Here is a 22,157-nt window from a genome sequence, read left to right as displayed (position 1 = left end):
TGTGGAGAGGCTTCATTTAATATGAGAGGTAGCAAAGGGACCACACTTAAATAGTAGGGCTATTCTAGCCCTCAGCTAAAGGGTGCTCTCTATTATAACTAACAAAAGTTTTTTCCAAAGCCTTAGAAAGTTGAAAGATATGTGTAAATAAACTGTCAGATGGAACAAAATAAATACTTTATTAAGAAAATCAATTAAATCAATAATATTAGTACTGTCCAGTGCACAGTGAAAAATAGACATGCAAAAAGTAGATGATAAAGTTCATGACCAAGAGAAATATCTATCAATGAAAATGACAGAATTAGCATGAATTTATTAACAACTATTAAAAATTAGTTCAAGTTTTAAAAGCAATCTTAAAGGGCAATATTGACCTTAAAATTTAAATCTCCAGTATAAGAAGCAACTTTTCCAAACCTCACATTAAATAAATACATAATAAGTATAAACAAACAGACAAACAGCACATATGTACATACATACATATATACATACAAAAATACATATTTTTGGCTGAGACAGGAACATGAGAACATTCTAGGTAAGAAAAAGATCAGTGTAGGTGATGGAGAGGAAGTTGACCTGTACTATGTGATGGGTTGTACAGTGTATTAGAAACAGTAAGATGAGAGAGTTATTAAAGAGCCAACTGATACAGATTTTGAAACCAGATTGATGGATTTGAGTTGGCTCTGACCATGGGAAGTGTTGACTAAAACAAATAGACTGGCAGGTAGTTCTTCAGCAAAGATGGGTTTGATCATCAGAGAATTGCAATTCAGGGTCTTCAATCATAGCAAGCCACATGCGAAACCCCACACAGCAAGAAAAGAACTCTTTTATAGATGGGAAAAGGAAGTTGGGAGGGCTATACTAAACAAAGAGTTCATAGCTGAGTTCTTGCCAGAAAATAAGAATCTTTCTTCTTTTTGTTGGGTTCCATTATCTTTGCCAGGTGTGAGAACTCTCCCTTCTGGTTTCTTGATTCTATTTAATTGGGGTTTCTGTTTATTAATTTTTTAACACTGTCCTCCCGCTTTTTTCCACCAAGATCTTGCTTTTCTAATTTTAGCAGCTTTTTCACTCTCAGTGTTGGGAAGGACCTTTCCTGGGTGTAGTGTCTCACATTGGAGCAAAAGTGCACAGATCGGAAACCTATTGAGGTCATATTCTAGTAACAGGGAGGACAGGAGGGAGAACTCCCAGGTACTTTTTATCTAAATTCCATGTGTTATCAATATCATGGACACTGGAGAGCATCTGAAGCATTATGTCATCATGAAAGGTTTGGTGACAAACTTCCAACAGGCCTGGTCTGGATATCTTGGGAAAGCTGTCCCATCAAATATCGTCTGCTTCAGTTTCAGGAAATCTTTACTTTGGGTTACCAGATGACATTCAGCTCCCGTCAGGGTTTGGTGCTTTCTTTAAAAGTTTCTGTGAACATAAGAGTCTATTCCTTAGAGGTTAGCAACACAAGAGTTTACCTGATAGGGGCCTCTCCAGTGAGACTGAGGAGAGTTCTTCTGGAGGTATCTTCTCCAATGGATAAAACCTCCAGGTTGTAAGATGTAATGCTTTTACAGATTCTTTTTCATTATAGGTTATTAAAAGATATTGAATATAGTGCCTTGTGCTGTGCAGTAGGTCCTTGTTGTTTATCTATTTTATATATAGTAGTATCTGTTAATTACAAACTCCTAATTTATCCCTCCACCCTCTTTCCTCTTTGGTAATCATGAGTTTGTTTTCCATGACTGTGAGTCTGTTTTTGCTTTGTAAATAAGTTCATTTTTGTCATTTTTTTAGATACCACATATAAGTGATATCATATGATATTTATGTTTTTCTGACTTACTTCACTTAGTATGATAATCTCTAAGTCTGTCCATGTTGCTGCAAATGGCATTATTTAATTCTTTTTTATGGCTGATTAGTATTCCATTGTATATATGTACTACAACTTCTTTATCCAGTCCTCTGTCAATGGACATTTAGATTTTTTCCATATCTTGGCTATTGTAAAAGGTGCTGCTATGAATATTGGGGTGCACATATCCTTTTCTTTATTTATTTAATTTATATTGAAGTATAGTTGATGTACAGTGTTCTCTTAGTTTCAGGTGTACAACAAAGTGATTCAGTTATATATATATATATATGTATATTCTTTTTCAGATTCTTTTCCATTATAGGTTATTAAAAGATATTGAATATAGTACTTCAATAAAAAAAGTAATTAATTAATTAATTAAAAATATATTGAATATAGTTCTCTGTGCTCTACAGTAGGTCCTTGTTCTTTATCTTTTTTGTATATAGTTGTGTGTATATGTTAATCCCAAACTCCTAATTTATTCCTCCCTCCCTATCCCTCTCCCCTTTGGTAACCATAATTTGTTCTCTATGTCTATGAGTATGTTTCCAGTATGTAAATAAGTTTATTGGTATCATTTTTTGTATTACACACATAAGTAATATCATATGATATTTGTGTCTCTTTGTCTGACTGACTTCACTTAGTATGATAATCTACATGTCCATCCATATTGCTGTAAATGGCATTACTTAATTCTTTTTTATGGTTGAGTAGTATTCCATTGTGTGTGTGTGTGTGTGTGTGTGTGTGTGTGTGTATACATACACCATATCTTCTTTATCTGGTCATCTATCAATGACATTTAGATTTTTTTCCATATCTTGGCTATCATAAATAGTGTTGCTATGAACAATAGAGGACATATCTCTTCAAGTGAGAGTTTTCATCTTTTCCATATATATGCCCAGGAGTGGGGTTGCTGATAATAGGGTAACTTTATTTTTAGTTTTTAAAGTAACCTGCATACTGTTTCCCATAGTGGCTACACCAGTTTATATTCCCACCAGCAATGTAGGAGGGTTCCCTTTTCTCCATATCCTCTTTAGCATTTATTTGTAGACTTTTTGATGATAATTATTTTTGCCAGTGTGAGGTGATACCTTATTGTAATTTTGGTTTTCATTTCTCTAATAATTAGCAATGTTGAACATCTTTTTATGTGCCTGTTGGCCATATCTGCATGTCTTCTTTGGAGAAATGTCTTTTTAGGTCTTCTGCCCCTTTGATTGGGTTGTTTTTTGATACTGAGCTGTATAAACTGTTTGTATATTTTGGAAATTAATCCCTTGCCAGTTGCATTGTTTGCAAATATTTTCTCCCATTCCATAGGTTGTCTTCGTTTATGGTTTCTTTTTCTGTGCAAAAGCTTTTAAGTTTAATTAGGTCCCATTTGTTTATTTTTGCTTTTATTTCCATTACACTAGGAGATGGATCCAAAAAAATATTGCTGCAATTTATGCCAGAGTGCTCTGCCTATGTTTTCCTCTAGGAGTTTTAGTATCTGGTCTTACATTTAGGTCTTTAATCCATTTTGAGTTTATTTTTGCATATCATGTTAGGGAATGTTCTAATTTCATTCTTTCACACATAACTGTCCAATTTTCCAGTACCACTTATTGAAAAGACTGTATTTTCTTCATTGTATATTCTTAACTCCTTTGTCATAGATTAATTGATCATAAAAGTGCATGGATTTACTTCTGAACTTTCTGTCCTGTTCCATTGATCTATGTGTCTGTTTCTGTGCCAGTACCATCCTGTTTTGATTACTGTAGTTGTGTAGTATAGCCTGAAGTCAGGGATTGTGATTTTTCCAGCTCTGTTCTTATTTCTCAAGATTGTTTTGGATATTTGGGATCTTTTGTCTTTAAATACAAATTTAAGAAAATTTTTGTTCTAGTCAATGAAAATGCCTTTGGTAATCTGAAAGGTATTGCACTGAGTCTGTAGATTGCCTTGGGTCGTACAATCATTTTAACAATATTGATTCTTCTGATTCAAGAACTCGGTATATCTTCCCATCTGTTAATGTCATCTTCAATTTCTTATAGTTTTCAGAGGTCTTTCGCCTCCTTAGGTGGGTTTATCCCTAGATATTTTATTCTTTTGATGTAATGGTAAATAAGATTGTTTCTATGCAGCCGATTTCTGTATATTAATTTTGTATCCTGCAACTCTACCAAATTCATTGATGAGCTCTAGTAGTTTTCTGGTGGAATCTTTAGGATTTTCTATATATAGCATCATGTTATCTGCAAACAGTGATAGTTTTACTTCTTCCCTTCCAATCTGGATTGCTTTTACTTTCTTCTCTGATTGATGTGTCTAGGTCTTCCCAAACTATGTTGAATAAAGTGGCGAGAGTGGGCATCATTGTCTTCTTCCTGATCTTGGTGTTCTTATCCAAAAGGGCAGAGGTAGTAATGGATCTAAGCCAAGGGGGTTATCCTAATGTCACAGGACCCAGTTGCTGGCTTTAATAGTCAATGGGCCAATGGTGGTCCCTGTGTTTTTGGGTAAGTACCCTAAGGACGTTCTCTTCATTTTCAAATACAAAGAGTCAAAAGAAAATCTAGTCATTGGGATGGCCAAGGGAATGTGGATTCATCAAATTTTCCTTTAAGGCCTTGAAAGCTATGTTGTTTGGTTCTTCCCATAAAACTGGTTCAAGGTATTATTGTTTAGTAAAACGTATAGAAGTTTGGCCATAAGACAGATATTTGGAATTCCAATATTGGCCATAAGCAGTTAGCTCAAGAAACTTTGCAATTGATGCTTTAGTTTTGGGTTTTGGGAAACTTGGGATACCATGAAGCCTATCTGGATCTAGATATAGCCCTGTTCTGATACCATATGCCATAAATATAAATCCTGGGTTTGGGGAAGTTGTGATTTTCTTTGGCAAGCTTTTATTCCTTTAAGGCTAAAAGCTTTGGCACGTGGATGCTGACTTGCTGTGAGGAGGCTTGGGATGGAGAGCAAAGAAGCGAATTATACATAAATTGTAACAAAGTATGACCCCTAGGGAGCTTTATATCATTCAGATAAACCTTGTGGATTTGTGAGAAATAAAAAGGACTCTCAGTAAAACCTTGAGGTATTTCTGTCCTGGTGAATTGTTTTTATTTCCAAGTGAAGGCAAAAAGGTATTGGATAGCTTCATCAACTGGAATACTAAAGAATGCACTGCAGAAGTCAATTATGGTAAATAATTTGCAGCTGATGGGAATAGCTGTTACTAGCTTATGAAAGTTAGAAACAACAAGGTGTCAAGTGATAACAATGTTTTTTATTGCTGGGAAGTCCTGGACAAACCCTTGGCCTTTAGGTTTTCTCACTGGTAAACTGAGAGTGTTATGGAGGCCAGTACTAGGGATAATGAGTCCTTAAGCTTTGTAATCTTCTATTATGGGCTTTATGCCTTGATGAGCTTCTTTACTTACAGGATATTGATTAATTCTGGGAGGAAGTTTGGAGGGATCTATTTGAATCTTGATTGGAGGTATGCTATGAATTTTGCCAATTATCAGTTGGAGATTTTGTTCATAAGGGGAATGATAACTGATTCCATAGAGACACATGAATGTTTCCAGAATTAGCTCAAGAATTCTCAGAAATGGAGCAAATTTTTAAAAAGTCAAAGTGTCATTTAATTGAACTGTAATTGATTCCCAACGTTGTTTCAACGTTGAGTTTCTCTTTAATCAGATGTTCCATCACATAGGTCACCACATTAAAGAGCCTTGAGAGTGTTCTGTGACAAAGTCAGTGGTCAGTTGGAAAAAATATCCCTGTCCGTCTGCAGTTTTCCTGAAAGAGGCTCCTCCACAGGCTCTTCCTGACTAGTGAGAACCGTGCCACCTGCTGTTGCAAGGGTGCCCTGCAACGAGGGGCACGTGTGTGGTGAGGCCACACGGTGCCTGGAAGCACCGCTCGCCCTGGGGCCCGTGCCCCACTACCCTAGGGCCCCTTGTGGCTGCGGAGCACGTCCCTGCCCAGAGTACAGACCCAGGCCTGAGAGCCACATCCAGCTGAGTGACTTGGGCCTTTCAAGGACAGCAGTCAGCTTTGAGTACGAGGGGTTTCTGGCTGTTTTGAAAAGCAGGGCTTCCTTTCAGCCACCTCTGCTAACAGTCAGTAGCAGGACCTGGCCCACGTGGGTCACTTCAGAATCAGACCTCCGCACATCCAGGCTGGCTCCGTGCAGCTCTGCGCAGTGCCTCAGCCGTGCACCCCTCGAGGACGCCCAGGAGATGAGATCAGAGCCCGGAGGAGGGGAGCCTCAACTCCGAGTTCTCCAGACGTGTGCCAAAACTAGCACCTTTCTGACTTAGAACCTTACTAGTTTCTAATGAGGCGGGGAAGTTCTTCTTTTCACACTAAATATACAAAAAGCAGTACCCTGCCCCGGCTTGGGCCCGGGCTCCCTGGCCGTCTGGGAAGCCTGCTTCAGGGAGTGCTTTGAAGCCCCAGGGGCACCACCTACCTGCCTGGGGGGCTGCCTCTCTGGGGCTGTTCATTACTACTTGCTCTGCTCACTGTGTCACTTAAGAGCATACATGGGTGTTAAATTAACTCACTTGGGAAGAGAGCAGATCATGTACTGAAGGGCGTTGATAGTCTAACGGGAAACTTACCTATGCTGGGAAGGATCTCTGACCCAGGAGTAGTCCTTGTCACCTCTGCCCGGGCAGAGCCACCTGACGAAAGTTACTCAAGAGGAGGATGCATAGGCTGGCTGCCACCTGATGACTGTCACCCAGACAGATGCCTCCTGCGCTTGTGGTTGGGAGCCTGCATGGAGGGCGGGGCAGCTGCCCACTGGGAGCCCGAGTGCCCGGCCCCGCACTGGCTTCTCCTGCAGCTGTTTACAGGCAAGGCGGGCCAGGACCCACGGCCGCTGCTCTTGTGGTGTTTGCTCAGAGGAACATGAACATTTTATTTTTGAAAAGGGATGATGTGTTTTTGTGCCAGGTGTTTATAATTTAATCTTTTAATAATATTATGTTCATTAACCTCTTAAACTGAGTGGAATCTGAATTGTTTTAACACCGTACCTAAGACTGATGCTTTCTGTGGTATTTCTTTTCATTACTTTGATGATTAATATCAAATTCTAGAACTATTTCCCCCTTTTGGGAGAAAATTCCATCATGATACTTCTCTAGGAAGTTTCAGCCTAATAAATGGATAGGGACAAAGAAACCAAGGAGAGAAGGGTGTGTTTTTCTTAAAGAGCCTAAACAAAAGGGGATAGGTTCATAGATAAGAACCTCTTGAGGTTCATTAGAGATCCTCACTATTTGAGCTTTCATTATTCATAGGCAGGAGCTGTTTTATGGTAGTGGGGTAGAGCACTGAGAGTGTGGCTCCACTGGCAATTAGGACTGGAAGACATTCATCCCCAGTCTGGATAAATTTTTTCCAACCCAATTAAGAGGGAGGACTGGGAAGAGCTCCTGTACTTCCTAGGAGCCCCATCTTTGAGAATTGGGAGGACGTTGGAAAGGCTGGTTAGAAGGCTGAAGGCACGTAAGATGCTTCAATGTGTAACAATCTCTTTCAATATCATGGCTTTTTGTGATTATAGGAGAAACTAGGAGGGTTTTGGTTTCATTTAGGAGCATTCATTTGCTGGAGTTGAAGATGAAGAATTTTGGCAGTCCTTTTTTTTAAGGTGACTCATCTAGAGTGAGAGAGAGCTGGTTTGTCAGATGAACTAAATCTGGAGTAAATAGTTTTCCATTCCATCCTGGTCCTCTTTACTAGAAGGGAAGTGTCCTGGTTCAGTCCATTAATAGAGTTAAAAACTACTTGGGTGGAATCAACATCTGAGGAAAATCCAGAATATTCTTTAAAAATATGAAGTCAGTTGTGGTAGTCATGAACAGATTCATCAGATTTTTGTGTGTAAGACTAAATTCTGTTCCAATCAATGGGCTTTGGAAGAGCCCTAGGAATTGCTCAAAGACGACACTTAGTATTGCCAGAGCCTGATCATATAATAAATTAGTGCGCTGGTCTCCCATTTGTAATTCTAGAAACCTCAGGATTTTCCCAATTAGCAGTTTCTATCTAATGCTGGGCCTGACCTTCAATGACAAGCATATGAACTAGCTGATAGGAGGAGTCAGAGAAACCAGGTTGATAAGTCTGAATAACTATATGAAATTCTTTAGCAAATCTGTGATGATCTTTGAATACTAGGAAAATCTTTGACTATGTCTTACAATTCAGCTTTAGACCAGGGCATCTAAGAACTTAAAAGTTTAGTTGCTGGATCCTCATAAGGCTTAATGTTGAAGGGACAGGTTCTGACAAGTTTAGAGGAAAGGGTATTAGGCAGAGTTTCAGAGAAAAGGGGTAGTTCAGCAAGATAGTTAGTATGTGGGACCTGAGGGTTCAGAGGAGGCATAGGTGGTATAAAAGGGAAAGAAGATAGTGCCAAAGGCAGAGTCTGACCACAAGGAGCCAAGGGAGAGAGGCAGGACGAACCAGAGGCAGAGCTTGAGACAAAGAAGTCAAGGAAGAAGAGCTTGAGTCTTTTAGAGCCATTTTATCTTTTTAAAAAATAGTTTATTTGCCTCAGTTGATCTTAAAATCTTATTTTTCAAAGAGGCAATTTTAGACTCCTGACAATGTTTGCAAGCCACAAAATACGAATCAAAATAGGCGTATCAGTCAGTTCTGCAATTTTTGAGCTACTTAATACAATTCAGTTTAAGGAAATTAAGTTTGGGGATTTCAGAAGTTCCCCATAAAGGCCGTTGATTTCCTAAACTTGGTCAGGTTGGTCCGTTTTGTTATAAATGAACATAAGGAAGGGCAGTGGTTTTTAAACATAAAAATAGGCTATAGTAGGGGTACCCTCAAAATATTTAGGTAACTGGGATCCCATTTCTTAAAGGTTTTTCTGTAGAGTAAAGAACATTTTTCAAACAGCTCAAATAGCTTACTCTCAAACAGCTCAACACTGGCAACTGTAGGCTAACATAAGCCAATTCTAAGGAAACAGCTTGGCCTCAAAGAAGCCAAACCAAAGCCTTTTCCGGCCAGTTTTTGGGGAACAGCTCCTATTCCAAAGGAATGGGCCCGTAGCTGAACTGGCACAGTTTCAGTGCAGTGGCTCCTGTTCCAGAAGAAATAAGCCGGTGGCTTCTCAGCCGCCTTCAGGTGAAAGAGTCTGATCTCAGAGTCAGACCAGCGTGCCAAATGAGTACTTGCATACAGAGCAAGACCTTAACCAGAGAGATGAAACCTTAAAATAGATCCCACGTAAAGCCTGAAGGGCTGCAAAAATAAAGAAGGCTTGAGCTTGGAACCAGGAGACAGGTGTACCTTCAGACTTCAGGGTCAGCAAGAAAAGCACTGAGCAACAGTGGGTTCAGCTGTGGGAACTGCACCGGCTCGCTCTGCAGCCCTGGGGCCTTTTGGGTCTTCTCTAGTCCCTCTAAGAGGCCACTAAAATGTTGACTTGGAATAGATTGTCAGACATTTTTCCAGCAAAGATGGGTTTATGCAGGATGAGCAGAGAACTGCAACTCAAAGTCTGCAACCATGTTAAGCCACGTGCAAGTTCCTGCACAGCAAGGAAAGGAGAACACTTTTATAGAGAGGAAAAGGAGTTTGGGAGGGCTGTAGTAAACAAAGAGTTCCTGGCTTTTCATTGCTGAATGCTGCCAGGAAATGAGAAGTCTTTCTTCTTCCTTTTGGGCTCTGCTGTCAACGCAGGATGTGAGAGCTCCCTCTCTGGTCTCCTGATTCTTTTTAATTGGAGGGATTCAGGAGATATCTTGACTTATCCAATTTTTATGTGTGATAGGTCTGAAAAATGTTATACTAAATAGGCAAGAACCTGTTGCCATCACTTCAGGTTAGGACAGGATACTTGCTGTGTGTGCATGTAGAGCCATGTGTGTCTACATATTTAAACTGAAAGAGATATACAATTAAAGAAATTTGTCATATGATGCCCTCTGACCGAGCACAACACAGAGAAGAAAGAACTGTTTTCTCATCTACTGATTAAGATTATTGCTTCTAGACAAATTAGTGGAATGACTTCCAGTCAAGACTCAGAATCATCTATGTTAGGGAATAATCATCATCAATAATAAATGAATATAAGCTGTGCCCTGGAAATACAGTTGTCCCTCTGTATCCACAGGGAATTATTTCCTGGAAGCCCCTGATACCAAAATCCAAGGATGCTCAAGTCCCTTATATAACAATGGCATAATACAATGAATACACTTGGCCCTCTGTATCTGTGGATTTCACATCCATAGAGTCAACCAGCTGAGGATTGTAATTGTCTTATTGATATTTCCTTATTATTATAATGTTGGGGTATTATTTATCTTTCATATTTATTATAAGGAATGCCAGCAATTTTAATATTGATAGTGATTCAACTTTGAAGCACATATTTCTATATCATACTTTTTGTAAGTATTTATTTTAGGTTAAAGAATATCAAGATTTTAAGTTAACAGTTTTACTTGCTTATCTGTTTGAATCAGGATTTTATCTGTATTATGCAATCAAAACAAACAGAAAGAAAGACATTAGATGATAGGCTAATGTACAATAGCAACCATCATTTAATAATCTTTGTTTTCAGCTTTTAAAATCTAAACACCTTCAATTTTCTCATTGAGGATAGTAAGTAAATGTTATCTTAATGCATTTTACTAACTAGTCAACCATGTTTATATTTTTACTCATTGAGATTCTATGCAAGATTTCGTTTGGAAAAAAGTGCTCATTTGTTAACAACATTTAAAACCACTATTCTGAGATATTAATCAAAAGTGAACCTGAAAAAGAGAGGTAGCACTGACAGAGGGTTATGAATTCTGTGAAGGTAAATCTAATTTTAGATATTTAGGATTTGATGTGTGACAATCACCTACATTGTAGAGTGTATTTATAAGTTATCATTATAGTTTTCTAAGAAAAGTAACTATGGAAGTGGTTACCAAAAAAGCAAAAAAAGAGAATACAAAGGACTAAGTTTAAGACTTGAAGACATCTCACAATTGAGAGAAATATATAAGAGAGGAGAAATTGCATAGTATATATTGAAAATTTTTTCTCATAAAAATCCAGTTTGAAATACACAGAGTTTTATCAGTACATTTGCATTCATGCTGTAAAGCAATTATTGTTACTGCAATTACGGCCTGCTTTGAAAGCCCTAGTTCAATGTGCCATTGCTGCTCTTCCTACTGAGAGGTAGATTCTGTTTCTCTACCCCTTTGAATACAGCCTTGTGTCTCGCTTTGACTAATGGAATGTGTTAGAAATGATGCTGTGTGACTTTTGAGCCAGTCAATGGCCATTGCTGCTCTCTTGTAATGTAGGTGTCACATGTAAGGACGCTCAGGCTGATCTAGTTTCCTTGAGGATAAAAGACACGTAGAGAGAGGCCCAGCTATTCTAGATGTTGCAGATGAACCCAGCTCCAGCTAACTTTTCAGCTAGATGCAGTGGCATGAACGAGCACAGGTGAAAACAGCACAGGAATTGCCTGCTTAGACCAAGTATTTGTGAAAAATAATGCACTGTTACTGTTTTAAGCTAGTGTGTTTGGGATAGCTCTTATGTAGCAAAGTATAACTGATACACTGAAAAAAATAGGTTCTTTTTGTTGTTAATTTCACCTATTTTCAAATTCACATGTGTCATATTCACAACTATGTGGTTTAATGAATAATGCAATATTGTATAAGGTTTTCTATAGTAGTTGAAACTAGTAAGAATATCAATAATTATTTTTTCTTGTTATGTATAAAGGCATATTACAACATTATTCAGCTTAAGGATCAACTAAGTTTTCTAGCAGAAAGAATTCAAGGGGTGAGGAAGGTATAGCTCAGTAGTAGAGTACGTGCTTAGCATGCACGAGGTCCTGGGTTCAATCCCCAGTACCTCTATTAAAAAAAATAAAATAAACAAACAAATAAATAAATAAATAAACCTAATTACCTCCCCCCACAAAAAAAATAATGTAAGATTGGCGATAAAGAATTGATTTAAAACAACAATTTGAGAAGAATTCACTAACTGGGTGATTTGGGTCAAGTTATTTCATCTATCTAGCTCCCTATTTCCTTATTTGATTAAAAAGCATTTAAGACAGATGGTTTTCAAGGTTGAAAACATATATACATATACATAAACACACACACATGCATATATATACATATATATATACATGCATATATGTATTTTGTTATTGTTTTATCTGTTTTATATTATATATAGTTCAATAAGTCCATTAGAATTTGTTGCCAGGGTTTCATTTCCTTCGTTCAGCATAATGTGTAGCTGAATGTAAACTGAGCAGATTACTGAAAATATTGCCCCAAGTGCTTTCTAGAAAATATTTTAAGATGACTGAAACAAGTTTTATGACAGGTTATCAATTTTAATACTAGGTTCTAATGTCAGTTTATTCACATTAATGTTAAACAGAGTAGAATTTGAGAATTAAACAAGAAGTGAAACTAATGTATCTCTGTGACTCTGAAAGCCACAAACTAAAACTATGATGACTGAGTGAATAGATGAAGACTATATAAATAAGTAAGTAAGTAATTAAGTAAATAAATAAATAAATAAATAAATAAATAAATAAATAAATAAATAAATGAGATACATCGTCTGTTTGCTTTTGTCAGATACTGTATTCGTGTGGTAAGAAGTCTTTGCCACAGACTTCAGGGAATGGCATTTTATTCATTCATTGCTGACATGAGAGTCAATCATCTTTTGACATATATGACAAGTCAAATAAGCAAGAAAAAAGTACTTGCCAAAATACTTAAATTATTAAATGTAAGGAGATTTGCTCACAAAGGCATGACACTAGAAACCTTTAATGTAGTCAATTTGAAAAAAAGTATATGTCAATCATAAACTTTGATTTTGTTGCCTGTGCTTATTACAATGTTTAATATGTAATTCCATTTGTATGGCAAAAATCACTGTTCCATTTATATATATATTGTATAATATATGAAGTACATATGAAATTTTCACTTTTATTAGAATTTTCCCTTTTAAGTTCAAGGGACAAAGGAATTAAGAATAATGGCTAGTGGAATTGGGTGGAATTGAGATACACAATTATCAATCTAAAACTGCTTATGACTGGCTTATATACTATTAAAAATTAAGTTAGGGTTTATTTTGTTTTATGATATTACTTGAGGTATTTAAAGATACTGGATATTTCAAAATTACGTTTGCCAATTAATGGCAAAGAATGAAAAATGAAAATAACTTTTTGAAAAACATATGCAAAAAACTTTTGTTAAAATAATTTAGACTGATAGTGGAAATAGTTAAATAAAATTATTTAGTCTCATTAAAACTCAGTTTTGTTTATAAAAGTTTTATGGCCCTATTAAAAAATTTTTTTTACATCTTTGTATATGTTTTACAGCCATTTTTACCTTTCTCTAAGTATAATTAGATTAAATTTTCATGTAGCCATTATGGTTTCTTTCTTAAGTTTATTTCTACAAAAAAAAAAGTAGAATGGAAAAGAAAATAGAGATTTATTATGTTCCATTAATTTTCTTTAAGGCATATCTGATATTCTTGCCTACTATGAGAATGGAACTGTGTTTATTTTTGTACTCATTTAATTCATACAGTCAAGTCAAAATTTTTTCATTGGAAAACCATTGTTTCTGTAGACCAAGAGATACTTTTCTCTCACTTTAGAAAATTTTGTTAGATGATAATCCATTGTGCTGGAGACTTTGGATGCTTTCCTCACACTGACATACCGAAGTAGCTGAATTAGTTCAGTCAGTAGTTTACATTTTTAATATCAATAAGATTGTAGCCATTCAATGATGTGAACTGTACTCCACATCACACATATATTTAACATGTTGTCAAATCAATCACTAAAGCCTCATGTTGTGGAATGAATAAGAGAAGAGAAAAATCCATCCAAAGCACTGTGAGCCTTCATGGAGTGTACGCAGACGCTCTTTGAAGGCTGAACAGGACAATGGAGGGGAGAAAGATCTCTGACGTACAGAAAGTAGAGCAGAGAGATATCACCAGTGATCCAAATCACTTTGAAACAGAGAGGAATCTCCCAAGGTTTGAACACTGATTAGCTGTTTTAGTGTTTAATTCATTGGGAGTAAGGTTATTTCTATAAAGAACACTATTCAAAGTAACTGAGAAATATCATATGATAAATATGATGTTAAAAAATGCAAATATACATATGTTTGTATATAGGGATTTGAATAGCAAACTGTATCTAAAATCAGAAGATCCCAGTCTAGGTCTCCAAAGGACTATTTGGCCACTGGAAAATAAGTTATTCTTTTAAGACTTAAGGTACCTTATCTGTAAAATTAAAGATTTGGACTTAGTGATCTCTTTTAACTTTAAAATTATGTGATTCTCTATTGACTGACATCTGTTACCTTAAATTCAGATTGATAAGTCATATTTAAGAGAGAAATTAAATTATAAATTCTTATTATTCCATGGAGTTAAATTAAGATAAAGATTTAGTAGTAATAGAAAAACTATTATTACTTCTTGAGCATCCACATTATGCTCCTAAAAATAGTTATGTTCTCCTTTCTTACTTATACTACATATGATTTGTACATCAAAATACAAATTTTATTTTAAATAGGAATGTAAGCTACCAAAGCATTTGGCTCATCTTTGGTGTTATGGAGTTATCAGCAATGAAGAGAAGATAGGAGCTATTGGAACTGGTAGTAATGAATTAAGAGTGCAGAACGGAAACTAACAGCGTATATCACCTGGAAAAGTATTAAAATTTTAAAATTCTTCTTCACAAGTCCCTCCTCGTATAAGAGAAATCTTTGTATAAGATAAATCTCAAAGTAAAAAGGTATGTCATCTTTTAAGTATATTTGCTCACATATGAGATTAAAAGGCAAATTCCTAAGGTACAGAAAGTTGAGGGGCTTATCTCAGTGCACACTTTTGGTACTCTGTACATATTTAGTGAATCAATATATGTAAAGAACTACACTGTTTCTTGGTTAAACAGTAGAGGTCTAGTATTCCTGGTCATGGTCCAAGAATAGCCATGAAAAGAGAAATTCAGAGTTTGGTTTTTGCTTTTAATAGGGAGATTTCTAAAGGAGAATACATTAGAATAACAGTTTGGAGAGGAAGAAAAACGAGTCTGCATAAAGTAAATGGAGAAAATGCTGAGGAAAATTGGTTGGGAATGCCAAATCTATGATTCTATTAACAGATGATTTTATTGACAGAATGCAAGAAGTGTGAACTTAAGATCTGAAAAGATAAATTTATTAATGTATTTTTGTCCATTTCCTAAAATCTCTTGAGGCTTGGGCTTACCTGTGGTTTTTGGAAAGATTTCTATTATCATCAATAAAGTAGTCTCCTCCATCACAATAAAAATTTGTGTAAGATGCAAACACAGAAATGTGAAAGGATATAAAGGATATTCTGCAGAAGAGAGCAGAATTTATTAAATCATTTGGACCATTTAATATAATTGGAGGAAATATCTAAGCCAATTTTTTTGAGGATGAATAGGTATTCATATAATGAATAATAATAAATGACATTTTAACACATAAATAGGCATGAAGTTATGAGATGAAATAGTGTGTTCAACTAACTAGTAGTTTTATATTCCTGGAATGTGATGTCCAAAGATTAGGAAGCAGCAAGAGAGGAGGAAAAGAGACAGTTTAAGAAGCCAATTCAGTAATCCAGACAAAAAGTGGAAATTATATAAATTAACGTCAGAGAATTGGAGAGGAAAAATAGATTCAAAGAATACTGTGGAATGAGGATCTTTGGGATTTGGTGATTATTGGAAAGTAAGGGATATTATAAGCACTTTATATTTTAAGCGCCTTATTGATCTTTAAATGAATATGATGGTAGGAATTATTAGGACAAAAAAGTGTCCTTAAGTGTTTATAAGCTGGTTATTACATTTATATGCTCACAATTTAAACAGCTAGATAGTTAATTACATCTTTTACTTTTCATGGGATATTTTATTGATGAGCAGACAGAGGGAAGCACTTAAGATTACAGTGTGATATGCTTCAAAAATAGTAACAGTAAAAGATAAAATATATTATGTTTAATCAGTATAGGTTTATTTAAATTCTAATATCTGTTAAATGATATGGAACAATATTTTATAATATAAAAATAATATTTTTATAATATGCAAACTTTCTGAATCCTCCTCACTATTCTGAGAACATACTTCAAGAATATCCATAAACCTCTCTGCTTTTCAATATAAAAGGTTAAAGTAGCAATTCCTTTCTGTCACAGTAGAGATATATTTTAGCTCTTTTTTTCATAAAAACAAAACCACAGCAAATTTTCTTTATTTGATGTATGCATCTTTTTAAATATCTCCATCTGTGTCACCTTCCACAATGTAGCTAATTAAGTTTTTGTTTTCTTACACACTGTAAATACAGTTGTAATGTCCTGGTTACTAAAGATGGCTGAAGTAATATAAGTCTTGTTAGAACTCGTTTGATTACAGAATTGCTCACTACAGTCAGGCAACAGCAATTTCTTCTTGAGAAAAAGAGGAAATAATTTATAAAAGTCTACTTCAAAATACTTCATTGCTTAGAAATGATCTTTACTGGATACAGTCCTGTTAGCCATTGTGTTGCTAAAAAATGAAAAAAGGAAATTTTAGTTTAGTAATATAAGAGGTATTTATAGGATAGCCACTTTACTTAGCTTCCTTCTAAAATACTCAGTGCCAAGTAATATTTATGGACCTGGGATTTTATGTGGACACCCACACTTTTGTGTGTGTATACATATATATGTGTCAATAATTATTGGATATAATCAATAGTAATATTTATTGGCTATATTTTTCTACTTAACCAACAATCAAAAAATCTAGGGACTCAAAACACCTTTTTTAGCTCCTAATTCTGTGCATCATGACTTTGTGTTGGACTCAGTAAGAAAGTTCTCATGATGGTTTAACTTGGGTCTTTTCCTATGTCTGCCGGCTGGTCAGGTGGGCTGCTCTGCTTTTATGGCTTGACTGATTATTGGCTGGGGTAACAGTAGCAAGTGGGTCTCTCATCACCCAGTGGCTATTCCAGGTTTGTTTCCATCATGGTGACAAATTTCAAGAATGGAGAGAAAGCAAGCCCCAGTGCTTAATTGCTATTCAAGCCTCTGCTTGTGAAACATTTCCTATCATCCCACATTGGTCAGAGCAAGTCACATGGCCAAGTACAAGGTCTGTGTAGGATGGAGCTTTGCAAGGGGAATTGATACAGAGAGTCATGGAGACAGGAACAAATTAGTGGCCATTATTTCACCAGTTTACCACAACAGAGTACTCTGAGGGCATACCTGAGTGTGTCTGTCTGTCTATCTGTATCTATCTGTCTGTCTGTCTATCAATAGAATAAATAAAATCAATAGAATAAATGACTAAACTCAGCTCCTACATTTAACAATACAACCTCTGACCCATGATTGGCCATTTCACTAAAGCTAAGGGCATGATTTGAAAGAAGTGATGTGGCCAGAACAGTATTATATCATATGATTTCTTTAGCTAGCATTTGGCATGTTTTGAGCTCTTCCTTCCTAATTACTAATATTATCTATTTGTTTTTAATCTAGGAATATATATAATTTTGCTAACTGCATTCCTTAGGTAATCTCCTTACCTGTGACTTGCTTTTAACTTGTAAACTATGGAGAAAATGTTGTCATTCCTATGATCACATTACATTTTAGAAGACTGTCTTGCTAGCAGTCTTGCTCCCACTCTACTGTGACCTTGAGTAAGCAAACTGCCCGTGAAAGGGGTCACATGGGAAGAAACTATGGGTGACCTCTATCTGGGAGCTGAAGGTGGTCTCTGGCTGACAATCAGCAAGAATCCAGAGCCAGCAGTTGTAGTTTGGAAGCTAGCTCATCCCCAATCAAGTCTCCAGGTGAAAACAGAGCCCAGGTGGGCAGCCCTGAATGCAGCCATGTGAGAGACCCTTTCAAAGAATTCAGTCAAACTTTTCCTGGACAAAAAAACTATGAGATTATAAAAGTGCATTATTTTAAACCTCTTGAGTTTTTTCTAATTTGTTATGGAGCAATAGAAAACTAATACACAGGTAAATATCCACTTTACTTAACATCCAAATTAAAAAATGTTCAAATTTGGCCTTGTTTGTTGTTCTTTAAGGGCTAATTTTTACACAAAGCCTATCCAAAAAAGCAATAGTTTTATGCTTTGTGAGTAAATGGAAGTGTATACATTTCTTGCATTACACATTTTCCAGACAGCCACATATTTTCATATATTATACTTCAGATCAAGGCAGAAGTCCTATTTAATTAGCTTCAGGAATAGAAGACTTAATTGAAACAATTTGAAAATTATTACTTCCTCAGTCCTGTGTTCAGCACTTAGGCCTGACATGACATATGTGGTTACAACCTTATTTCTTCTAAAATAATAGGAAATCATCACTTTCACTTTTATTTTATAAAGCATTGTGAATTTATAATGGCTAATCTCTTCAAGTTAATTATGTATTTAACCTGAAATCGTTTTAAATATATGCATAGTTCTTCATATTTTAGGCCAAGGATATGTGTTCTATTCAACTATCCCAGGATGAAATCAGTGAAACAAAGAACTAGAACCAGTTTGTGCTGTTTGTAGGCCATAGGAAAAGAAAAAATTAGTACTAAGAGTTCATATTTTGAGGTTCCTTACAGAAGAATCATTGATCATTTTAGCTCATCAAAATATATCAATTATAATTTACAAGTTTTGTCTTTTTCTGTTATAAAATTATTTTAACAAAAAGCTGTTCTTAACATATTTTATTTATTTTCATCTTCTATAAATATGGACACTATGCTCATTTTTATGTTGTGTGAAATGAGTATCAGATGGTAAAAGATCATTTTGATGTGATTTTGACATTAAAGCATTCTGTACCCCTAAAATTAATCCTATGATGATAATGAGTTAGAAGCCCAGTGGAATTGCAAGGGAAATATTTGGAAAGAAAAGGCAACTGTATTATTGGGATTAATATTGCAAGTATTTCCAGTTATTTTCCCTTTAAAATGTTTTCATTTCTTTTTTATTTTCTTTACTTTCTTTCCAAAATTAACATGTCTATTTGAAATGGAAGTTTCAAAATCAAGTCCTATAATGCCACATAGTGAGAGGCAGAGGTGAGCAGAGCTTAACAAAGGTGTATCTGTTTTAAAAGAAAAAACGATTTCTGTTGTCTTTCACAATTACTCTGAGGAGAAAGAATGAGTGAATAGAGAAAGAGATTGTGAGTAATATGCAAGATTTTATTTTTATTCTTTCTTGACAGCTATTAATTTTGTCAGGTTGTACACCATAGTGTTTTTCTTTTAAAGGTGTACATTGTGATGACTTAATACACGTATGTTGTGAAATGATTACTACAATTAAGTTAATTACTACACCTATCACTGCACATAGTTATCACATTTTTGTGGGTGGTAAGAATACAAGATATATTATCTTTGCAAATTTACAGTATTATTAACTATAATCACTATTCTGTACATTAGATGCCCAGAGCTTAATTCATTTTATAACTGAAAATTTGTACACTTTAACTAACGGTTTCCCATTTCCCCTACCCACCAGGCCTGGGAACTCACCATTTTACTTTCTGTTTGTAAGAGTTCAAATTTTTTAATTTTCAAAAATTATTTTTTTATTGTTTATTGAATGAAAATTTCTTTAAATTCTATAATGCTTTACAGAGTTCAACTTTTTATTCTGCAAAAAAGTGAGATCATACAATACTTGTCTTTCTGTGTCTGGCTTATTTCACTTAGCATTATGTACTCCAGGTTCAACCATGTTGTCACAAATGATAGGACTTCCTTCTTACTTATGGCTGAATATTATTTAATTATATAATACATAGATATATACATATATAAAATATTTTCTTTATTCATCTGTCATTGGGCACTTAGGTTGTTTCCATATCTTGCTTATAGTGAATAATTCTGCAGTGAACGTAGGAGTACAGATATTTCTTTAAGATACTGATTTCATTTCCTCTGGATATTCTAGAAGTGGAATTTCTGGATAGTGTTATAGTTCTAGTTTTAATTTTTTGAAGAACTTGCATACTGTTTTTCTTAGTGTCTATACCAATTTGCATTCCCACAAACAATATAAGGGTTTCCATTTTTCATATTCATATTCTTGTCAACACTTACTCTTTCTGCTCCTCAATACTAGCTATCCTAATGGGTGTGAGGTGATTTTTGATTGTGGTTTTATTTGCATTTCCCAGATGATTAGTGATGTTAAGTACCTTTTCATATACCTGTTATACATTTGTATGTCTTCTTAGGAAAAATGTCTGTAGGTCTGTTGCCCATTTTCAATCAGGTTATTTCTTTTTTTGCCTTTGAATTATATGAGTTCCTTATATATTTTTGGTATTAACCTCTTATCAATATATTTCCTCTCATTCCATAGGTTGCCTTTCATTTTGTTGATTATTTCTTTTGATGTATGGAAGCTTTTTGATTTAACTTAATCCCACTTGTTTACTTTTGCTTTTGTTACCTGTGCTTTTGGTGTCATATCCAAAAGTCATTTCCAAGACCAATATAAAGTAGATTTTGTTCTCCCACTTTATTTTTCTAGGAGTTTTAGAATTTGGGGGTATTACATTTAAATCTTTAATCCATTTCATATTAAAATTTATGTATGGTGTAAACTAAGAGTCCAGCGTCATTCTTTTGCATGTAGTTATCCAGTTTATGAACACCATTTATTGAAGAGACTTTCTTTTCTCTATCTTTCTTGGTGACATTGTCAAAGATTAGTCGACTATTTATGTATAGGTTTATTTCTGAGATCTGTATGTTCCATTGATCTGTCTATTTACTTTTATGCCAGTGCCATACTATTTTGATTAATCGTTGGTTAATAATTTGATTAAATCACCTAATCATTTTGATTAAAAGGCTTTCTAATATAGTTTGAAATCAGAAAGTGTAACTTCAACTTTCTCCAACTTTGTGTTTCTTTCAGAAGATTGCTTTGGCTATGTGTGGTCCTTTTGGCTATTTGTGGTTTCATATGAGTTTTATGATTGTATCTATGAACAATGTCATTGTAATTTTGATAAGGATTGCATTGAATCTGTAGATCAGTTTGCATAGTATGATAAGTTTAAAAATTTTAATTCTACTAAACCATGAACAAAAGATATCTTTCCATTTATTTGTGTCTTCCTCAATTTATTTCACCAGTGTCTGATAGTTTTGAGTATGGAGGTCTTTTACCTCCTTGGTTTAATTTATTTCTAAATATTTCATTCTTTTTCATACAATTGTAAGTGGGATGTTTTCTTAATTTTATTTCATAGTTTGTTGCTTGTGTATACAAGTGCACCTCATATTTATATAATTAATTTTGTATCCTGTAACTTTACTGAATTTCTTTGTCAGTTCTCTGAGTTTTTGGTGAAATCTTTAGGATTTTCTCTATATAAGATCATGGCATCCACTAAAAGAGACAATGTAACTTCTTATTTTCTGATTTGGATGTCAATTATTTCTTCTTCTTAACTTCTTGGGCTAGGAATCCCAGTACTATTTTGAAAAGAATAGAAGTAAAGTTGAAAATGATAGAAATGGTGAAAATGGATACTCTTGTTTTCTTCCTGATTGTAGGGGAAAAGCTTTCAGCTTTTCACCATTGAATATGATGTTAACTGTCATATGATGTACTTGTCATATATGGACTTTATTATATTTACATTTATCCTTCTATACCTAATTTGTTGAGAGTTTTTGTCTGAAAAGGATGTTGAATTTTGCCAAATGCTTTTTCTATCAATTGAAATGATCATATGGTTTTTATTCTTCATTGTTAATATGTGGCATCAAGTTTATTGATTTGCATATGTTGAACTATCTTACTATCTTTGTATTCCAGGAATAAATCCTACTTTATATGGTGTATGATTCTTTTAATATGCTGTTGAATTTGGCTTGCTTATATCTTATTGAGAATATTGGCCTGTAATTTTCTAATATTGTCTTTTACTTCCTTTGTTATCAAGATGATGTTGATTTCATAAAATAAGTTTGGAAGTGTTCCCTACTTTTCAATTTTTTGGAAGAATTTGAGAAGAATTGGTATTAATTCATTTTTAAGTGTTTGCTAGAATTCACCTGTGAAGCC

The sequence above is a fragment of the Camelus dromedarius genome, chromosome 3, assembly GCF_036321535.1.
Source record: "Camelus dromedarius isolate mCamDro1 chromosome 3, mCamDro1.pat, whole genome shotgun sequence".
Classification (NCBI taxonomy): domain Eukaryota; kingdom Metazoa; phylum Chordata; class Mammalia; order Artiodactyla; family Camelidae; genus Camelus; species Camelus dromedarius.
This window is presented reverse-complemented; position numbering follows the sequence as displayed.